General features: G+C 39.4%; 1 protein-coding gene across 2 annotated transcripts in view; it reads left to right on the top strand.

The window, feature by feature from the left end:
* LOC147829244 (uncharacterized) overlaps positions 1-23,011 on the top strand; it is a 266,493-nt gene that overhangs the window by 192,437 nt on the left and 51,045 nt on the right. The window lies entirely within an intron of this gene.

Raw genomic sequence — 23,011 nt, forward strand, 5'->3', positions numbered from 1 at the left:
AATGTGCCTGAATATTTTAAATGTAGTTTTGTATTTCATGTAGCTGCGAAGGTCTTGAGCAACACTTTTTAAAAGCTCTGTGTCAGAACATAACTTTGTGTACTATTTACTATCAAATGAATGCAGAATAGGAAGTATAGTGTTCTAAAAGTATTTTAAAAGATTTTTCCCATTACAATTCATTGTTTTCTACATGTCTGCAGCATTAGAGTGTCTCTGGCCTTTAAAATGTTTGTTTTGATGTAGTTTTTATTAGTCGTCAACTTAAAACATTCAGTTTCCTTTTGTATACTAGACAACACTCTACTGAATTGTGCATATATGGAAAGAGTTGCTTTTGAAAAATAATTTAATGGTGGTTATTATTGTTCTACAAAATTTACATCAGGAGGTATATCCAAGATAACTGGTTTTTTATTTAGTTTTAAAAACATTTTAAAATTTTGAAATCAATCATAGTGGTTGTAATACTCCATTTTAAGAGTTTCATATGTATCCTTCCGCAGAGTTTTTTTTCTCTTCTTTCAAATACACACACACACACACACATATGTACATACATATTTTGGAGTTTTTCCAAAAAAAAGTATAAAGATGGGTTCACACCAAAATACATCACTGTATAATTTGCTTCTTTCATTAAAACTCTCCTCTGCCTCCACTTAATGTTATCATGGACATACAGGTAGGTACAGCTCACTTGTAACAATAATTACTTAAGGTCTTAGTTACTTTCTCATTGCTAGGACAAAAAACCCAATACTCACAAGTTAAAGAAGAAAAAGTTTGTTTTAGCTCACAGTTTTTAGAGAGTTCAGCTCATAATTGTCTGGCTCTAAGGCAGGGTAGCATGGCAGAGGAGAAATAGTCCATGGCACGCTAGGCAGGAGGCAACAAGTAGCCTCCTTTTCCCTTTTATTCCATTCATGCTACAAGCCTATTTGTTGGTGCCACCCACACCAAGGGTGGGCCTTCCCATTATCCATACCAAGAACTTTGCCAAACCAACCAGTAGACTAATTTAGTTATCACACGCACTTAATCCATATTCGCACTCTAATTCAACCACCCCTGAAAATCCCCATGTATGAGCACATGAGGCTTTGTGGGGACATCTAGATACCCACCATAACACTTAATATTTTACAGGAAGATGTCTCAATTTATTTAACTATTTGCTATTGATGGTTATTCTCAATTTTTCTTTTTTCTTTTTCTGCACTGTTAGAGATGAAACCCAAGGCCTCATGACGGTAGGCAAGTGCTGTACCACTGAGCTGCTTCCCCAGCCTACTTTCAGTTCTCATCATTGTGTACATATTCTTAAACTTTAGGCAATTTTATATCTGGTGAATAGATACTTATAAGTAAGACTGTGATATCAAAAGAAACTCTTTAAAAATTTGAAGATGCCACTAAATTAGTTTCCTAAAAGTTTGCCCCCATTTATACCTCCATCAGTAAGTGTATGATAGTATTTGTTCCTTCACAGCCTTGCCCATATCAGAATAAATCTTTTACCTTTTCTTCAGTGTGATAGATTATTTCTCACTTTGCATTCCTCTGAGATAAATAGGATATCTTATTTTTAATTTTTTTGTTTTACTTTTTTGAGACAGTTTCTCTAAGTCGTTCAGGCTATCCTTAAAGCTGTGATCCTCTTGCTTTGACCTCCTGAGTCACTGAGATTATGAGTGTGCACTACATGTACTTTGAATTTATTTTTAAATTACCCTTTTCTAGTGCTTTGAGGTGAGTATAAGACTTATTGGTATTTCCTAACTTGTTGGCATTCCACTTGTTGTACATGTTACACGTGTTTTCTCCCAGCCATCATTTCTCTAAACTTTCTTTTTTTTGTTAGTACATGTTTGCAGTACGTAACGATTACACTCATTGTGAGGAGTTGGTACATGTACATAACACATCTTAATTCTTTTTATACTCCCACTCCTTTCCCTCATGGCTGCTACATTTTTTTCTTTCCCCTCCATGTGTCCTCCTTCTTATCTCTCTTTTCCTATTATTTACCTTTCATTTTGCTCTTTATTTAGATTTTAGATTTTTCATATAAGAGAAACCCATGCAATATTTAAGCTTGTGTATCTGATTTATTTCACTCAATATTATGGTCTCAAGGTGCATCTATTCCTACAAGTGACTCAAGTTTATCTTTCTTTATGATAGGGTAGTATTCAATTATGTGAAAATACTATATGTTCTTTAACCATTCATCATAGGCTGCTTCCAAGATTTAGCTATTATGAATTGTGCTGCTATAAACATGGTTAGGGATGTATCTCTATAGTATGATGCCTTTAACTCTTGCAGGAAGATACCTAGAAGGAAAATAGCTGGGACAAATGGAATTTCTGATTTTAGTTTTTTGAGGAATCTCCATAATGATTTACACCGTGGTTGTACTAGTTTACATTCCTGCCAACAATGTAGAAGGGTTCATTTTTCCCATGGCCTTGACAGCATTTGTTATTATTTGATTTCTTGATGATGGCCATTCTTTCTGGGGTAAGATGGCATCACAGTGTTGTTTTAATTTGAATTTCTTCAATGGTCATCAATGCTAAGGATGTTTTCCATGTATTTATTAGCCATTTGTACTTCTTCCGTGAAGTGCCTATTCATTTTGTCTGCCCATTTTTAAAATTTGGTCTTTTATTTGAGGAGTCTTAATTTTTTTGAGTTCTTTATATAGTCTAGATATCAATCCTCTGAAGAATAGATGGCAAAAGATTTTCCCATTCTGTAAGTTGTCTCCTCACTTCTATAGGTTGTTTCTTTTCCTGTGCAGATGCTTTTAAATTTTATATGATACCATTTGTTGATTCTTGGTACTGTTTCCTGTATAATTAGGGTTCTGTTCAGAAAGTCCTTGCCTACACCTGTGACAACAAGAGTTTTAACTATTTTTTCTTCCAGCAGGTTAGGTGTTTGTGTTTTAACATCAGTTCTTTGATCCATTTTGATTTTAGTTTATTGCATGGTAGGATATACAAGTCTAAATTCAATCTTCTACATATGGATAGCCAGTTTTCCCAGCACCATTTGATACATTATTTTTTCTCAAACGTAAATTTTTAAACATCTTTATAAAAGAGCAGGTAGCTGAATGTGCCTAGAGTTGTTTCCACATCCTCTATTCTGTTCCATGGACACATATTTCTGCAGGGGTTTTTTTCGTGACACTTTGCTGTTTTTAATGAATGTAATTTTCTTTATAATATAGCTCAAAGTCCAGAAATATGATTAGTCTTGTCTTGCTGTTGTTGTCCAGGATTGCTCTTGCTAGTCTATGTCTCTTCTGGTTTCATATGAATTTTAGAATTGTTTTCTCTAGTTTTGTGAAGACCAGTATTGGCATTTTGATTGGAATTTTCAATAAATATGTCTATCCTTTTTGGAATTATTTGACTATATTGGTTCTGCCTAATCCGGGAACAAGGGATATCTTTCCATTTTCTGATGTTCTCTTCAATCTCCTTTATCAAAGTACTGTAATTTTCATTGTAAAGGTCTTTCAATTCTTTAGTTAATTCCTAAGTATTTAATTTTTCCTAATGCTATTGTGAATGGTATTATTTTCCTAATTCCTTTCTCAGTGGGTTCATTATTAGTGTACAGGAAGGATACTGATTTTTGTGTGTTGATTTTGTATCCTACTACATTACTGAATTTGGTTATTAATTGTAAGAGTCTTTTAGTTGAAGTTTTAGGTCTTCTATGTAGAGGATCTTGTCATCTGCGAATAATGATACTTTGACTTCGTCCTTTCCTATAAGTATCCCTTTTATTTCTTTTTCCTGCATGATTGCTTTAGCTAATGTTTTGAGTACTATCTTGAACAAAAGTGGTGATACTGGATATCCTTGTCTTGTTTGTAATTTTAGAGAGAAAGCTTTCAGCTTTTCCCCATTTAATATGCTGCTGGACATTGGTTTATCACAAATGATTTTTCTCAGATAGAGATAAGATCCTTCTATATCTATTCTCCTCAGGGTTTTCATTATGAAATTATGTCAGATTTGTCAAAGGCTTTTTCTGCATCAGTTGAGACAATCATGTAATTTTTTTAATCATTAATTAAGTTTATTGGTACAATTTAGATATACATAATAATCACATTCATTGTATAGAATTTATACTTGTACATGATATATCTTGATTCATATTTTTCCCATTCCCCTCCCCTCCATTCTATCCCTCTTGCCCTTCTTATTTACAAGAGCTTTGTTTCCATTTTGTCTTTCTTTTCATGTTTTTTTTCTTTCGACTTCCTTCCTTCCCTTCCTGCCCCACCACACCCATTCCTATTTGAACATTTTCTATTTAACAATATCTACTATACATTTTGGTCCTTATTTACACTTTCAGTTTCTCACACAAGAGAAACAATGGGATATTTATGCATGTGTGTCTGTTTTATTTCATTTAGAGTATGGTCTCTAGGTGCATCCATTTAGCTAGGAATGTCTCAAACTTATCCTTCTTTATGGCTGACTAGTACTCCATTGTATTTTAAAAAACACATCTTTTTTATCCATTCATCTGTTGATGGACATTTGGGCTGTTTCCATGAATTAGATATTAAAATTTGTGCTGCTGTGAACATTGGTGTGAGTATATCACTGTGGAATGATACTTTTAATTCTTTTGGGAAGATATTTGAAGGAAAATAGCTGGGTCAAATGGAACCTATATCCCTAGTGTTTTTTTAATGAATTTTATTGGTACATTTTAGGTATACAATATAATGACATTCATCATTGGAAATTTGCACCTTTACATAATCTTTCTTGGTTCTTATTTTTCCCCCTTCCCCTGCCCTCCCTTCAATGCCTCCACCCTTCCCTATTTACAAAGATTTTGTTTCCATTTTTTCATTTTCTCATATTAATTCCATTCCTTTCTTTCCTTTCCCCTACCCTTCACACTTCTCCTTCCCCTTTGTCCCTTTTCTTCCTATTTCACATTATCTATTATACATTTAGTCCTTATTTACACTTTCAGTTTCTCACACCAGAGAAACTATTTGGTATTTACACATGTATGTCCTATTTGTTTCACTTAAGAGTATCACCTTAATGTGCATCCACTTAGCTATAAATGTCTCTAATTTCTCATTTTTGATGGCTGAATAGTACTCCATTTTATTTTTTTAAAAAACATTTTCTTTATCCAGTCTCCAGTTGATAGGCAATTGGGCTGCTTCCAAGTTTTAGTTATTACAAACTGTGCTGCTATGAACACGGGTACACATATATCTCTGTGGTATGATTCTTTTAATTCTTTGGGGAAGATAGCCAGCAGGGGAATAGCTGGGTCAAATGGGACTTCCAGTCCTAGTTCTTTGAGGTATCTCCATACTGATTTCCACAGTGGTTGCACCAGTCTACACTCCCACCAGCAGTGGAGCAGTGTTCCTTTTTCCCCACAGCCCCACCAGCATTTGTTATTGGTTGATTTCATGATAGCAGCCATTCTTTCTGGGGTGAGGTAGAATCTCAGTGTTGTTTTCATTTGCATCTCTCAAATGACCAGTGATGCTGAACATTGTTTCATATGTTTATTTGCTGCTTTTACTTCTTTGTCTGAGAAGGGTCTGTTCATTTCAAATGCCCATTTTTGGATTAGGAACAAGCAGTGACCTAGAATAGCAAAAGCAGTTCTAGTTAACAGAGACATGGCAGGGGGTATCACAACCACCAACTCAAAACTATACTACAAAGCTACTGTGATAAAAACAGCATGGTACTGGCAAAGAAACAGACCAGAGGATCACTGGAACAGATTAGAAGGTGCAGAGACAACTCCAGACACACTCAGCCACCTCATCTTTGACAAAAGAGCCAAATACCCTCACTGGAGGAAAGATAGCCTCTTTAATAAATGGTGCTGGAAAAATTAGTTTTCAACTTGTCAAAGATTAAAACTGGACCTATATATCTCACCATGCACTAAACTAAAATCAAAGTGGATCAAAGATCTAAATATTAAAACAGAAATGCTGAACCGGCTGGAACAGAGGTTAGGTAGAACTCTTGAAGACATTGGTGTAGGAAAAGATTTTATGAACAAAACGTCAGTTGCCCATGAACTAGCACAAAAAATCAACAGGTGAGATCTCTTCTTATTAAAAAGCATCTCCACAGGAAGAGAAACCACCAAGAGTGAAGAGATAACCTACAATGTGGGAAAAAAGTTTCAGCTGCTGTTCCTCAGACAAAGGTGTACTATTTAGAATCTATAAAGAAGTTAAAAAAAGTCAGACCTCCCAAATTTATTTATTTATTTTTTTGGTTTGATTGAAAATTTATTTAACTTTACAATGATGCAAAAGTAATGTACATTCAGTAGAAAGCAGACTTTGATTTTGGATTTTGTTTTTTACATAAGTTAAGAATGTGAAGAACAATTCTCTCTTATGATGCTGGGAAGGACAGCAAAACGCAGCCCTTCAATCAGGAAGAGAAACGATCAGTGCTCTACAGTGTGCCGTGTCACTATGCTATGGTGCTCAGTACATTGGGTGTTGTAAATGCATTTTCAACCTAACACATTTGCTTTCAGGGACATAACCCAATCCCAAACCCAGGAGCATCTGTATTGCAGAATACAGTGGTTTACAGCATGGACTTGGCCTGCTCACACAATTTCCTTGCTATGTGAACATTGCCAGCCTTTCTTTCTTCTTTTTTTTTTAATTAAATTCTTTTATTGGTACATTGTAGGTATACAACACAATTACATTTCTCATTGGGAATTGTACCTTTACATAATGCATCCTGGCTCTTATTTTTTCCCCATTCCTAGCCCTCCCTTCATGCCCTCCACCCTTCCCTATTTACAAAGACTTTATTTCCATTTTTTCCATTTCTCATCATTTTTTCTTTCCCTTCTTTCCTTTCCTCTGCCCCTCCCACTACCCTTACCCCTTTGGACCTTTTCTTCCTATTTTGCATTATCGATTATTCATTCTAATCATTGGTACATTTTAGGTATACAACATAATGACATTCATCATTGGAAATTTGCACCTTTACATAGTCTCTCTTGGTTCTTATTTTTCACCCTTGCCCAGCCCTCCCTTCAACCCCTCCAGTCCTCCCTATTTACAAAGATTTTGTTCCTATTTTTCCATTTTCTCACATTAATCCCATTCCCTTCTATCTTTTCCCCTAGCCCTCCCACTTCCTTCCCCTTTGCCCCTTTTCTTCCTATTTCACATTACCTATTATACATTTAGTCCTTCTTTACACTTTCAGTTTCTCACACCAGAGAAACTATTCGGTATTTATACATGTGTGTCCTATTTATTTCACTTAAGAGTATTGCCTCCATGTGCATCCACTTAGCTATAAATGTCTCTAATTTCTCATTTTTGATGGCTGAGTGGTACTCCATTTTATAAAAAGAACCCCACATTTTCTTTATCCAGTCTCCAGTTGATGGGCATTTGGGCTGTTTCCAAGTTTTAGCTATTACAAACTGTGCTGCTATGAACATGGGTGCACATATATCACTGTGGTATGATTCTTTTAATTCTTTGGGGAAGATCCCCAGCAGTGGAATAGCAGTGTCAAATGGGACTTCCAGTCCTAGTTCTTTGAGGTATCTCCATACTGATTTCTACAGTGGTTGCCCCAGTCTACACTCCCACCAGCAGTGGAGCAGGGTTCCTCTTTCCCCACAGCCCCGCCAGCATTTGTTATTGGTTGATTTCATGATAGCACCCATTCTTGAGTGAAGTGGAATCTCAGCATTGTTTTCATTTGCATCTCTCGAATGACCAGTTATGTTGAACATTTTTTCATGTATTTATTTGCTATTTCTACTTCTTTGTCTGAGAAATGTCTGTTCATTTCAGATGCCCATTTTCAGATTGGGTCTTTAAATTTGGGAAGTCTGATCTTTTTAAGTTCTTTATAAATTCAAGATAGTAGACCTTTGTCAGAGGAAGAGTAGGTAAAGATTTTTTCCCACATTGTGGATTGTCTCTTCACACTGCTGGTGGTTTCTCTTGCTGTGCAGAAGCTTTTTAATAAGAAGAGATCCCACTTGTTGATTGTTTGTGCTAGTTCACAGGCAACTGAGGTTTTGTTCATAAAATCTTTTCCTACACCGATGTCTTCAAGGGTTCTACCTAACCTCTGTTCCAACTGGTTCAGAGTTTCTATTTTAACATTTAGATCTTTAATCCATTTTGATTTCAGTTTAGTGCATGGAGAGACATACAGGTCTAGTTTTAATCTTTGGCAAGTTGAAGCCCAGTTTTTCCAGCACCATTTATTAAAGAGGCTATCTTTCCTCCAGTGAGGGTGTTTGGCTCCTTTATCGAAGATGAGATGGCTGAGTGTGTCTGGCATTGTTTCTGCATCTTCTAATCTGTTCCACTCGTCCTCAGATCTGTTTCTTTGCCAGGACCATGCTGTTTTTATCACAGTAGGTTTCTAGTAGAGTTGCAGGTTGGGGATTTTGATACCCCCTGCCATGTCTCTGTTACCTAGAATTGCTTTTGCTATTCTGGGTCTCTTCTTGCTCCAAATGAATTTTTGGATTGTTTTCTCAAGGTCTATGAAGTATGCTGCTGGGATCTCAATTGGAATTGCATTAAATCTACATAGCAGTTTTGGAAGTATGGCCATTTTCACTACACTAATCCTTCCTACCCAGGAGCAGGGGATGTCTGTCCATTTTCTGATATCATCTTCAATCTCTCTTTTCAGAGTGCCATAGTTTTCAGAGAAGAGGTCTTTGATTTCTTTCATTAGGTTGATTCCTAGGTATTTCAGTTTTTTGGATGCTATTGTGAAAGGAATTATTTGCCCTATTTCTCTCTCAGTGAGTCTGTCATTGGTGTAGAGGAAAGCTATTGAGTTTTGTGTGTTGCCCTTGTAACCAGCTACTTGACTGAATTTGGTTATTAAGTCTAGAAGACTTTTGGTGGAGTTCTTCGTGTCTTCTACATAGAGTATCATGTCATCTGCAAATAATGACAATTTGACTTCTTCATTACCTATCTTTATTCCTTTTATTTCTTTCTCTTGTCTAATTGCCGTGGCTAATGTTTCCAGCACTATATTGAACAAGAGTGGTGATAGTGGACATCCTTGTCTTGTTCCTGATTTTATTATGAAGGATTTCAGTTTTTGACCATTTAGTATGATATTGGCTGTTGGTTTTTCATAGATGGCTTCAATCAGTTTGAGGTAGAGACCATCTATTCCAATTTTTTGTAGGATTTTTATCATAAATGCATGTTGGATTTTGTCAAATGCTTTTTCTGCATCTGTGGAGATAATCATATGGTTTTTGTCCTTGGCTCTAGTGATAAAGTGTATTACATTGATTGATTTTCATATATTGAACCATCCCTGCATCCCTGGGATGAATCCTACCTGATCAGGGTGTATGATCTTCTTGATGATCTTCTGCATTCTATTTGCCATTATCTTATTAAGGATTTTTGCATCTATGTTCATTAGTGAGATTGGCCTATAGTTCTCCTTTTTGGTTGGGTCTTTCTCTGCTTTGGGGATCAAGGTGATGCTTGCTTCCAGGAATGAATTTGGGAATATTGTTTCCCTTTCAATTTCAATGAAGAGTTTAAACAGTAGTGGCAGCAGTTCCTCTCTAAATGTTTTGTAGAATTCAGCAGTGAAGCCATCAGGGCCCGGGCTTTTCTTAGTTGATAAGTTTTTAATTACATTTTCAATTTCATTGGTTGATATTGGGTTGTTCAGAATTTTTAGGTCTTCTTCGTTCAACTTTGGTAATTCATATGTATCTAGGAATCTGTCCATTTCTTCTGTGTTGTCCATCTTATTGATGTATAGGTTCTGGAAGTAGGTATTGATGATCCTCTGGATTTCTGCTTGGTCTGTTGTCATTTCACCCTTTTCATTCCTAATTGCATGGATTTGGGCCTTTTCTTTCCTTTTTCTGACAAGCTTGGCTAAAGGTTTGTCAATTTTGTTGATTCTTTCAAAGAACCAACTCTTGGCTTCATTGATTTTTTGTATCATTCTCTTAGTCTCCATTGCATTGATTTCCCCTCTGATCTTTATAATTTCCTCCCTTGTATGAGCTTTTGGGTTGTCCTACTCTTCTTTTTCTAGAAGCTTGAGGTTCAGCATCAGGTTGTTTAATTGGGCTCGTTCTGTTTTCCTAATATGCATATTCACTGCTATGAATTTCCCTCATAAGACAGCTTTCATTGTGTCCCATAGATTCCGATATGTTGTATTGTCATTGTCATTTAATTGAGGGAACTCTCTGATTTCTTCTTTAATTTCCTCTGTGACCCATTGGTTATTCAGAAGTGGTTTGTTCAATTTCCACGTGTTTATGAAATTTTTTGAGTTTCTTTTGCTATGGATCTCCAATTTCATCGCACTATGGTCTGATAATGTACAGGGGATAACTTCAATTCCTTTGCACTTACTTAAGCATGTTCTATGTGTGAGTATGTGGTCTATTTTGGAGAATGACCCATGTGCAGCTGAGAAGAATGTGTATTCTGATTTTGTGGGGTGGAAGACTCTGTAAACATCTGTTAAGTTCCTTTGTTCAAGAGTTCGATTGAGTTCTAGTATTTCATTACTTATTTTTAGTCTAGTTGATCTATCTATTTGTGACAGTGGGGTGTTGAGGTCCCCCACTACAATTGTATTAGTGCATATATGACTTTTCATGTCCGTTAGTATTTGTTTTATATAGTTGGGTGCACTAGTGTTTGGTGCATAGATATTTATGATTGTCATCTCTTCCTCTTGGATTGTTCCCTTTACAAGGATGTAGTGTCCTTCTTCATCTCTCTTAATCAGTGTTGATTTGAAATCTACTTGATCTGCCAAGAGGATAGCTACTCCTACTTTTTTTCGAGTTCCCATCGCATGGAGTATTGTTTTCCGTCCTTTATCTTTCAGTCTATGAGTTTCCTTTTGAATGAAGTGTGTTTCTTGTATGCAGAATATTGTTGGATTTTGCTTCTTGACCCATTCTGACAGTCTATTTCTTTTGATTGGTGAATTGCGACCATTAACATTGATGGTTATAACTGAAACGTATTGACTTGTCATTGCCATGTTTCTTTTTTTTTCTTTTTGTTGGATTCTCCCCCTTTCCATTTAATTTCTTGTCATGCCAGATGGGTTCATTCTGCTTTGCTTCCTGGGGTTGTGATCTTCAATATCTGTTCCTAGGATATTGTGTAAAATTCTTTGGAGTGCTGCTTTGGTATTCACGAAGTTCCTAAGATGCTCTTTGTCATGAAAGTATCTTATTTCTCCATCAATTTTGAAAGATAGTTTTGCAGGGTACATCAATCTGGGTTAGAGGCTGTTTTCTTTCAGGGCTTGGAATATGTCACTCCAAGCTCTTCTTGCCTTGAGGGTTTGTGTTGAGAAGTCTGCTGTGATTCTGATGGGCTTTCCTTTGTATGTGATTTGTTTCTTTTCTCTAACTTCTTATAGAACTTTGTTCTTCTGTTGAGTTTCTGGAATCTTCGCAATTATATGCCTATGTGTAGATTTTTTTTCATCAAGGCTATTTGGAGTCCTATATGCCTCACTTATCTGTATGTCAAATTCTTTTCCCCTGCTTGGGAAGTTTTCTGCCATTATTTCTGTGAAGAGATCTTTTATGTCATCTGCACTCTCTCCTGTTTCTTCATTGACTCCAATCAATCTTATGTTATTCTTCTTTGCATCATCTAGCAGCTGCTGGACTGATTTCTCATGTTCCTTTATAATTTTGAAGCAGTTTTTCTTTTCCTGGTCACTAATTGCAATCTTATCTTCTCCATCTGAAATTCTGTCCTCACATTGGCTCATTCTGCTGTGTAGACTTTCAGTGGAGTTTTTCATGTCCTGGAAATCTATTTGCATCTGTTTTATGGATTCCATTTGTTTCTTATGTTGGGATTCCATCATGTTCCTGAGCTCCTGTCTAGATTTATTAATCATGTCTTGCACTAGGGGCACAATTTCTCCTGTTATCTGAGAAATTATTTCTGATTTCATTTTTTCCAGATCCCCTTTTGTTGCCAGTTCAGTGGGTCCAGGTGGTTGAGTATCAGAGGGTTCCATCTCATTTCCCTTTGGGGTTGCTGTAGGTGATCTGGGAGTCTGGTTTTGAGACTTATTTACATGTTTTCTCATTTTGACTGGGGCGGGGTGCTGTTGTCACCTGCACGGATTACCTCCTCTGAGCTGGGAGAGGTGGGACAGGGGCCGGGAACAGCGGTAGGGATGGTGGCCCAAAAGCCTTTTCCTGTGGGCTGGGAGAAGTGGGAGGGATGGTGGCCGGGAAGCCCCTTCCTGTGGACCAGGAGCAGTGGGATGGTGACTCAGAAGCCCCTACCTCTGGGCCGGAGGCAGCAGGACTCAGTACCGTGATCTGGTGGTCCGTTGTCCTCCGCGTCTTTGTAGTGTGGAACCAGGTGTCTGTACAGAGAAGCGGGGTTGGGGGGTCCAGTGGATTGTTGCCGGGGTGCAGGCTGATTTGGCGTCTTCTGCATGACTTGGGACCTCGGTAGGGCATGCGCAGACCTGCCTGTCTGCAGCAGGCTCATTGCCAGCCTTTCTGTGCATCAGATGCCTTATCTGTAGGGTAAATTCTGCATAGTATATTTGTTGGCTGTTGCTATATTTGCTTAGTTTGTAGAGGTTTCAGTCCATAATCGGCTGGCTCCAAGGTGTGGTGACAGAGAGGCAACAGTTCACGGTGGCCAGAAGACAGCAAAAGCAACAAGAGACCTCCCAAATTTAAAGACCCAATCCATCATGTTCCTCTGCTCCTCTATTTTTTTTGTCAGTATCATCTCTAGATTTATTAGTCATGTCTTGCACTATGGGCATAATCTCTGCTGGTATCTGAGAAATTATTTGTGATTTTTCCAGGTCCTCTTTTGTTGTCAGTTCAGGGATTCCAGGTGGTTGAGTATCAGATTGTTCCCTCTCCTTTTCCTTTGGGGTTGCTTTAGGTGATCTAGAAGTCTGGTTTTAAGACTTGTTTACATGTCTTCTCATTTCAACGGGGGTGGAGGGGAGCTGTGTGTGCTGCTGGTGCCCATCCAGCTCACCTCCTCGGCACTGGGGGCAGTTCTGCTCCTCGGTGCTGGTGGCAGTCGTACAGTGGCCCAGAAGTCTCCTCCTCTGTGCTGGGGGTGGCTGTAGCCTTAGTTTTTTGAGGAATCTCCATACTGATTTTCACAGTGCTTACACCAGTCTACACTCCCACCAATACTGGAGTAGGGTTTCTTTTTCCCCATCCTTTTTCCTTGATAATAGCTATTCTTTCTGGAGTGAGATGGAATCTCAGCATTGTTTTAATTTGCATCTCTCAAATGACCGGTGATGTTGAGCATTTTTTCATATATTTATTTGACATTTGTACTTCTTCATTGGAGAAAAGTGTATTCATCTCAGATACCCATTTTTGACTGGGTCTTTAAATTTGAGGGATTTGATTTTTTTCAGTTCTTTATATAGTCTAAATATCAGTCTTATATCTGAGGAACAGCTGGCAGAAATTTTTTCCAATTATGCTAGTTGTCTTTTTACCACCTGGTCCCAGTTCTCTCTATGTACTTTTCAGAGACCCAGGGCTACAACTGTGTAACATCATCAGTTAGACTCATACTGGTTCCCAGACTTCACTGAGCCTAAGAATCACACCAGAAGCTTTGTAACAATGCAGATTCCTGCAGTCCTGGCACTGCAGTTTCTAGGCCATTTTTTCTGAGATGGAGCCTGCAATGTGTCTAATTCCACACCCATGTGTCCGACAATCCTAATCTGAATATGTACTATATGCCAAACAATGTCCTAGGCCCTCAGGGTACATCAAAAGACAAAAACATTTCCACTGTCATGCAGCTTACATTCTAGTGGGGGTGTACAGGTAATAAACAGAATAAGGGATTTTGCGCTATGTTAAAAGATGGTAAGTGCTATAGGGAAAATGTAGCAGGGGGTGGGGATTAGAAGAAGAGTGCAACTGCAATGGGGCCATCAGACTAAGCCTGCCTGGGAAGTTGACATCTAAGGTCTTTAGGAGAGCAGAGTGACCTTGTAGTCATCTAGGCAGTTTCTGCTATCGGATTTGGCCTGGTGGGCTGTAGGATCAGCAAGGAGGCCAGAGTGGCTGATTAGAATGAGACAGGGAAAAACAGAGATGTGCCAAGAATGGAAACATGGGCCATTTCTTGTGGAGCAGTGGTACCAATTGACTTGAGCTCTGAGTCAAAGCCTTCTGAGCAGCTTTGCCTGAGTTTGCCATTCTGTTTCCAGCACTCCAGGACATGGGGAGGACTATGTGTGTTTTAGCCTCATCTTGAGTAGCTTAATCCCATTCCCATCCTGACATAATTTATATTATGTTCAGAAGAATCACCAAGGCTGCTGCATTGACAATGCACTGCAGTGGGTCAGAGGTGGAAATGAGGAGGCTAAGGCAGTCATCGAGAGGCATACAGGGCAGAATAGTGTTAGGGCAAAATGAGGTGAGGAAGGTTGAGAATCACAGGTAGTTCTCCAGGTGACTTCCTGTTTCTGTACTTGGTATGCTGCCTTTGAACTGATAGAACTTTCAGGGGTTGGTGCCATTGCCAGCTGTGCCTATCTGCCACGCTGCCTCCAGGGTGCCCTGGGGGTCAGGTGGGGGGAGGGGGGAGACAATACATTTAGCCCTAGCAGAACCCAGTAACTTAATCCCACCTGTGAGTTGCTTACATTCTTACAAATGGAATTTACTGGGGAATCCTAGTCACCCTGGTGTACTTCCACTTGGAGCCTGAGTAATGGGTTGTCTGGTGATTTTCCAGGGAATTGCCTGGCCAAATGAAAATTTCATGAAAGTGCCATGTTTGCTTCATTAAAAGGTAAAGTCAAGGGCTGGGGATTTAGCTCAGTGGCACTGCAGCTGCCTCACAAGCGCAAGGTCCTGAGTTCAATCCCTGGTACCGAAAAAAAAAAAAAGGTAAAGTCAGGAACCTGGATAAAGATCACCAGGGCCTCTGTCACAGTTTTAGTTGAGTCTCCTCAAAATTCCCAGTACCTCGAAACAGGAACATATTTGGAATAGATCTTTGTTGGTGTAATCAGGTAAGATGAGGTCGCACTGAAATATATGACTGATTTCCTTATAGAAGGGAAAATTGGAGACAGGCTTATGCATTTTTTGTTGCTGTAATGAAATACCTGAGGCAGAATAATGCTGTAAATTAAAGAGGTTTGTTTAGCTCAGTTTTGGAAGTTGAAAGTCCAAACACCATGCTGTCTCTGTTGGGCCCATGGCAGAGGCAAGGGTGTATATGGGAGAAAGAATCACGTCACAAAACAGGAAACCAGGGGAAAACTCAGGTCACCCTCAGGCCTTTATAGAAACTTGCTCTCATGAGATCTCAGCTACCTTCATTCCTTCTAAGGGAATGTCCCAGTGTCCTGAGGAGGTCCCATTTGGCCCTACCTCCCACCACCACACTGGGGACCAAGCTTCCAAAATATGAACTGGGGGGGCAATATTCAAGCCATAGAATAGACAGAAGGGAGAATATCATGTAAGGTTCAAGGTAGATACTGGGGTAAGGGATCTACAGGCCAAGAAACACTGAAGACTGACAGCAACCCACCAGAAGCTAGAAGACAGGCACGGAGCAGATTCGCCCTCATAATCCTGAGAAGAAATCAACCCCACAGGTATCTTGATCTTGGGCCTCCAAAACAGCGAGACAGTAACATTCTGATGTCTGAACCACCCAGGGTCTGGTATATTGTTATAGCCGTCCTACCATGTAATACTCCCCATCATCTCAGACCAGACATCCCCTCCATCTCCTCAAACTGGTTCCAGTCCTGCTGGTTCTCACAGAGGCAGCCTCTCCATCTGAATAAGAGAAGGTTCTGGCAGAAGGTCCCCGGGCTGTGTCACTGCTCTCAGATCAGCTGCTCTGTGTCCCTTGGAAAGCAGAGCTGCTGTGATGCTCTCACACTGTATCAACAGTACCCCCTGGCAAACTCTGTGTTTGTGACCCACTCTGGGGCTTGTAGCAATGTTTAGCCTTTCCTTCCTATTTGGGTGGTTAGCTTTCTTCTTCTACTTCGTACATATGACATGCTCAAGTCATATGAAAGATACTTCCAGATGGGTTTCTCCAAGCCCAAGGCCAGCCTCAGCTGACAACTGTCTGTTGGCAGTAATAATGCCTAGTGCATTCTGCAGCTCTCAGGAACTGCTGCTGTCTTCTCTCACTTCTCTCATGCAGACACCTCATCTATTCTGTGTTTTGGGACTTTGTCTTACAAAGCCCACTTTTAAAGGAAGGTCACAGCCCATGGGACCTGGCCTCCTGAGACTGGCAGACTCCTCAGCAGCCCTTTCTGCTGCCACAGCAGTATATGTGGCTGGAGCCTTCTAAAGCTGGGGGGCTGGAGGTTTCACTTCTCCCATCCCACATAGGTAGCTGGGTGCTGTACCTTTGTTCAGGTGCCAAGTACCCCTGCCCATTGTGCAGGTACCTCTCAAGCTCTCTCATCTTCTTGTTCTCACCTAAAGCCAGAGCCTCTGGACTCGAGTTGAGAGGCAACCAGAGGCCTCTCTGACTTTGTTGGGCTGTCTGTCCCCAACCTCTGCCACCTCCACCAACCACCTTCCTGCCCACTCTAGGCCTGCCTACCATGCCCCTGTAATGTCCCCAAAGCTACAGCACAGTTGCTCCTGCCTTCCACACCCTGAGGCCAGCAGTTGTTTCTTTTCCTTCCCTAACCTAGAATCATGCAGATTCCTACCCCGAGACCCCATGAGGTCAGCTCCGTAGTCCCCTCTCCTTTGGCTCACTTCTGCAGAGAGAGCTACTTCAGGCCTTTAAAGTGGTGCTTCTCTAAGTATGGTCTGCAGCCCAGCTACCCCAGCCTAATGGGGAACTTGGTAGAAATGCACATTCTTAGGCCCTGTTCAGACCAACTGAATCAGAAACTCGGTTCTAGGGTTTGTAAGTGACTTAAGCCCTCCACATTCAGATTTGGGCTGGGGACAGTTTGCTCTAGTCTTTATTCCATTGTTTTGATATGCCATAATTTACCTAGCTAATTGAAAAAGATAAGAGTTTTGAATTGTGTTTTAAATAATGAATCTTGCATGGACACTACTTTAAAATTACATATTTTATTTACATAAACTGAGGAAAGGAGAAAGCCAAAATAAAGATACATTCTTAACTCTGTGAAAAGCTGCACAGATTTTGTATGGATTTGTTTATTATTACAAGGCCCATGAGGTCATAATTAGTGGTTTTGTGTCTCAGGCTTGATGAGCAATCAAATCTCATCTGCAAACACAGTTTACAGGAGAATATAAACATATCTGGTTTCAAAGTTACAGTTAGCAGTTCTGATAGTGATGAAAACAAACTTCAAAATATTAGCAAAGCTTTTTGTTCTTTTTAATAAAACTGATGTTAATGGAAACTTATTTAGACTGATTAAAACTTATTTAAACTTACTTAGACTTATTTTAATGTTGCAGTAATTGGTTGGCAAATAATCTCTAAATTCTTACCTTCTTAATGGATCAGAGCTAACCAGTAGCATCACTTATCAAAAACACTTGTATCAACAATTTCTTCAAAGCTTTCATTACAAGTTCTTCATTCAAAGCTTTCATTATACCATTAAAACTTGTGGCCTGTAATTTCAAACTACTTTTAACACAGATTGGATGAAAGAATTTGAGTTTATGTTGTTTGCTTGCTTACTTGTTTGTTTTTTCAGTCCTAGGGCTAGAACCCAGGAGGATTTTACCACTGAGCTATATCCCCACCCACACACATTTGTTTACTTATTTATTATTTAGTATTTATTTATCTAGACAAGGTCTCACTAAGTTGCCCAGACTGGCCTTGAACTTGCTGTCTTCCTGTCTTAGTCTCCTGAGTAGCTGGGATTACCAAAATGTGCCACCTGTACACCCAGTTCGGGTTTATAGTTTCTGTTTTTCTCAGCCCTCAGTAATAGGCATTTAGACTGCTTTCCTGAGCCACCTAATACATTGCTTCAGGGGCATCTTCCTACACTTGTACAATTACCGTCGAGATTAGATTCTTAGAAGTGGAATTTTTTATGTCGAAGGTTCTGTGCATTTTACATTTGATAGAATGTTGACAAATTATTTTATGAAGAAGTTGTTTCAATTTATACAGTATATTAAAATGCACTTTCCACTATCATTGCTAATACTATTTTAAAATATTTATAATATTTAAATATTTTACCAATATACAAGACAAAAGAGTGGTTTTTATTGTCATAATTTCATTATTTTAATTATATTCCATTTGGACATCTTTTCTATTCGTATTTCTTTCTCAATTTTCTGTTCAATTGCAGGGTTTCCTTACTAATCTACAAATATTCTTTATGTCAAGGAAATGTGTCCTTTGACACATGTTGCACGTATTTTTTTCTTAGTTGTTTTTCACTGAATTTTTTCACACAGAAAACTTTAACTTTTACAAAGTCAAATTGATCAATCTTTGTCTTTATGGCATCTGAGTTATAGATCATACTTTGTAAAAAAAAAAATTGAAAAACTTTTCCTTTCCCCAAGTGTTCTGAGGTACAAGGTGGAAGGGCTGCATCTGGCAATGGCCTTCTTGTTGGATGAGTCCCAAGGTGGCACTGCAGCACATGGCAGGCAATAGGGGGAGTGGGTGTGCATGTGAGGCTCTCCTGGTCTCTCTTACAAAGCTGCTGGGGTCCAGTTGTGGGAGGGCCACTCTAATGACCTTATTTATCTTATAATCAATACCCAAACATCCCACCTCTAAACTCCATAGTTGAAGTAAGTTTTCACCCTCTTAATATCTCACAGTGGGTATTAGATTGCAATATATAAAGGCTTGGGGGACACAGAGCATAAATTTATTTATTTATTTATTTGTTTATTTTTGAGACAGGGTCTCCCTATGTGGTTCAGGCTGGGCTTGAATTCACTATGTAACCCAGCCTGGCTTTGAACTCACAACAATCCTCCTGCCTCAGCTTCCCGAGTGCTGGGATTATAGGCATGCACCATCACACCCAGCTCACAAACCGTATAATATAGTGATTAGGTGAGCCAGGCTGGGGATTTAGCTCAGTGGAGCTGCACCTGCCTGGCAAGCACAAGGTCTTGACTTCAATTCCTGGTACCAAAACCAAAGAAGAAGTGAATATGCTTTCTAGTTAGTGTGCCTGTGCTTAAATCACACTTGCTATGTGATCTTGGCTGAGTCACTCAGCCTCTCTGAACTCATCAGCCTTTGTAGCCATCACAGGATATTGTGAGGTAGTGCCTCACAGGGTAAACGCTCAATTAATATTATTTCTTATTATTTTTTAATTCAGTGTTTAAGTCAATAGTTTTGCTTACTTTAAATGTTTATTCATTTAAATATTTATTCAGTTAGTTTCCATACAAGAAATAAAGTAGGGATCTCATAATTGTTTTCAAAATTAAATCTTAGAGAGGACTTTTCTAATTTTTGTATGTAGAAAATTTATCAGTTATTGCAACTCAGTTACTTGCTTATTTCTCATAACTTTTGCTAATTTCTCAGTTGATTCTTTTAGACTGCAATGAGATCTACACATAATAAGAACGTGGCTTCCTCTTTGCCTCCTTTCCATGTAAACCGTAATTTTCTCTTGTGTCTAATTGTATTTTAAAAAGCTCCAAGACAATGTTGAATATAGTGGTAAGGGTATTCCAGATAGGCTCTGACTAGGAATCTAGTGTTGGCCATTCAATGTCATCCTGGATTTGCTTGAGACATTATTTAAACTGTGAGCATTTTCTGGAGGCCTCTCTAGCATCTATTGCCTTTTCCCTTTGCCAATAGTCCCCGTATCTTGCTTTGGAAGTGACATCCATTTCTTTCTTTTTTTCCCATGAACTTTATTGGTACATTTTAGGTATACAGTACATCATCATTGGAATCTTGTACCTTTACATGATGTATCTTGGTTCTTAATTTTTCCCCATTCCCCTGCCCTCCCTTCACCCCCTCCACCCTTCCCTATTTACAAAGACTTTGTTTCCATTTTTTTCCTTTTCTCATGTTTTTTCTTTTCCCTTCTTTTCTTTCCAACCATTTCTTATTCTCAGCGCTGCGGTTTTGGGAAGAGGGACCCCATTTACACCCATGCAGGAATGCCTTCCCTGCATTTTTCAGTACACCTGTAAAAAGCACTGCCCTCTTGAGAAACAAAAATGTGTACAAACTGAGGCTGGGGATTTAGCTCAGTGGTTCTGCCGCTTGCCTCACAAGCACAAGGTCCTGAGTTCTATCCCTGGTACCCCCCCCCAAAAAAATGTATACAATCTAAAGATAATGCTTGTCTTCTAACAATGTTTTACTTTGCGTACACTGTGAGACTTAGATCAGTAGTTCCTGGTTGTTTGCTCTAAAGCAAAGGAAAATAAATCTTTTCCTATCTTGCCAAGAAGGCCAAAATGGTTATAGTCCAGACTATTTCTCTAGGTCAGTGGTGGAACCTATGGTATGTGTGCCACATGGACTATTTGTTATCATTGAAAGCTCTAAATGGTTCACCATCTCTGCTCTAGGTCAATCCTAAGGTGCCACAAAATCTGGAACCTTGATTCCCTAAATATTTACACTTCAAGGAGGAATGAGGTGGGGACCTTGGAGACATCTCTACGTTGTATGGAACCCCACAAGGTGATCTGGTCCCTGAAGGAGTTTAACTGAAGAGTTAATATGAGAACCCAGAGTGCTCTCCACCCCCATCTTCAAGGAGAAGAGTCTCTTTCTCCCCATTTCGGGAAGGAAAGGGATAGCTGCCTGTGTTCTGTATATGAACAGAGGACTGTTATTCTCTGTCCTTTGCCACACAGAGTATGCAGCCCCATATGTAGATTTTTAAAAATCTGGCTTTCCTAACATAGCCTAGGAGTAAGGATGAGAGCAAAGGAGGATTGCATAGTTGTTATTATGTCAATCATAAGAACTAATCTGTCTCTCATCCAGAATATCCCCTGTACATATTCAGGATTAAATTAATGAAATGCATAGTAAAAGTCCAACAGTACTTAATTTGTGAAACTCTTCGTTCTCCATGACACATCTAGAATTTGCACCAGCTCAAGCAGGTGATCTTTCATGAGAATGCAGTAGGTATCACCACCCCTGTATCATTCAAGATACCATGGCAGTATCAATTTTGGAAATTCCCCAGAGAGGTGGCATCACTTTTGATTTATCATCTTGGCAGAGGAGTAAGTCCCAGAAGAATCCATATGGCCCTTCCAGCCATAATAGTCCCGACTCCGTAGGACAGGAAACTAATGTGAACATTGCTAATGGCTAAGGTGATCTTTTGCACCTACACATCCTGAGAATGAGGAAATAACCACAGTAAGTGTCCATGTTGGACCCAGTATGACAGGGACATGGGCAAGTACACTATCCATCACTGGCCTCCAGGAAATGCCCTTCTACCACCTGTGGTAGTATTTCCCATCTTTGGGGAAAGCATAGTAGAAAAATAAACTTTGCTTCTTTGTTCATTGTAATAAATGTGAAATATTGTGCCCAATTTTTGGAACTATCCCAATCACTATTGTCACTATAGCAAAGCAGAGCCCTAATCCCTGAATTGCCCAGTATCTTACCCTTGTACTTATCCCTCCAACCACTGCTGGATAATTTGGTCAGTCATGATACACTGCATACCATGAGTTACCTGTCTTTCACAAAGATTATCCATGAAGTCATCTAACATATAAGCCAAACACCCCATGGTTTTATTTGCTCCCTGTTTTCTGGGACCACTTCCTAAATTAATTACTAAATGAGCTGTGGCAGGCAAAGATGGCATACTCAAGCTGGATACTCCGAGGAGAATTTACTAAAGGGGAATTTACTAAGGCATGAGCACAGTGCAAACAAGTGAGTCATGTTTAATAGGGTACCCTGGTTACCCCTTGAAGGGAGCTGTCATAAACCAAGTCTGAAGGGCCAAGAGGGCCAGGGATTTCCAGAACTCCAACAGGGACACTGTGTGGCAATAGTTTCCTGGCAGGAGCTGGAGTTTTCTATAAATGATATAGCCAGCTCTTAATGAACCAACAGGGCAAGAGCCAGATGAAAGCCCTCACCTCACTTACCTCCTACCATCTGGTCTCCCACTAGTGCTTCCCCTTAGGCAATCCCAGTTGGTAACAAAAGCAAAGGATAGACCATTGATCTGTTCCTTGCAAGTCAGTGTCTTAGGCACAGAGTAAAGTGGTTATGGGGTCACATTGATGGCATCATTCTGTGTAAAGTCTGTCAATTTGCCCAGGCCTGGATCCAATTTATAGGCCATGTTCAGAAGCATGAACTTATTGAAGGGCATGTCAAGTGAGAGGAGGTCAGTGTTCTCATTTTATGAACAAGATATCTGGTCGAGGGCGGGGGATTTAGCTCAGTGGTTCTGTTGCCTGCCTGGGAAGTGCAAGGTCCTGAGTTTGATCCCCGGAACCAAAAAAAAAAAAAAAAAAAGATATCTGGTCAATAACTACCTGACCATCTTTGAGCTTTAAAGTTGTACCACTGGTAAATAGGATTACAACCCACCATGTTGTTTAGTTCTACCACAAATGCTGCTATGCAGTTGAAGCTATAGTATAAGCAGACTCTTCTAACCATAATCAATGCCTGTGTTAGTGTGCTAGGGCCGTCATCATTAAGCACCACAAGCCATGTGGCTTAGAACAGTGGGAATTTGTCCCAGTTCTGCAGACTAGAAGTCTGAAGTCATTGTGTTATCAGAGTTCGTTGCTCTCTTCTGAGGGCTGTGAGGGAGAACCCTTTTCAGATCTCTTTCCTAGCTTCTAGAAGTTTGCTGCAATCTTTATCCCAGCTTATCAATACATCATGCCAGCCTCTGTATCCAAATTCCCTCTTTTTATAAGGAAAGCGTAGTGATCCCTAGTCCAGTAAGACTAATGA

Source organism: Heterocephalus glaber, unplaced genomic scaffold, assembly GCF_053883595.1.
Source record: "Heterocephalus glaber isolate CG9 unplaced genomic scaffold, H.glaber_assembly_v1.0 deba00000676, whole genome shotgun sequence".
Classification (NCBI taxonomy): domain Eukaryota; kingdom Metazoa; phylum Chordata; class Mammalia; order Rodentia; family Bathyergidae; genus Heterocephalus; species Heterocephalus glaber.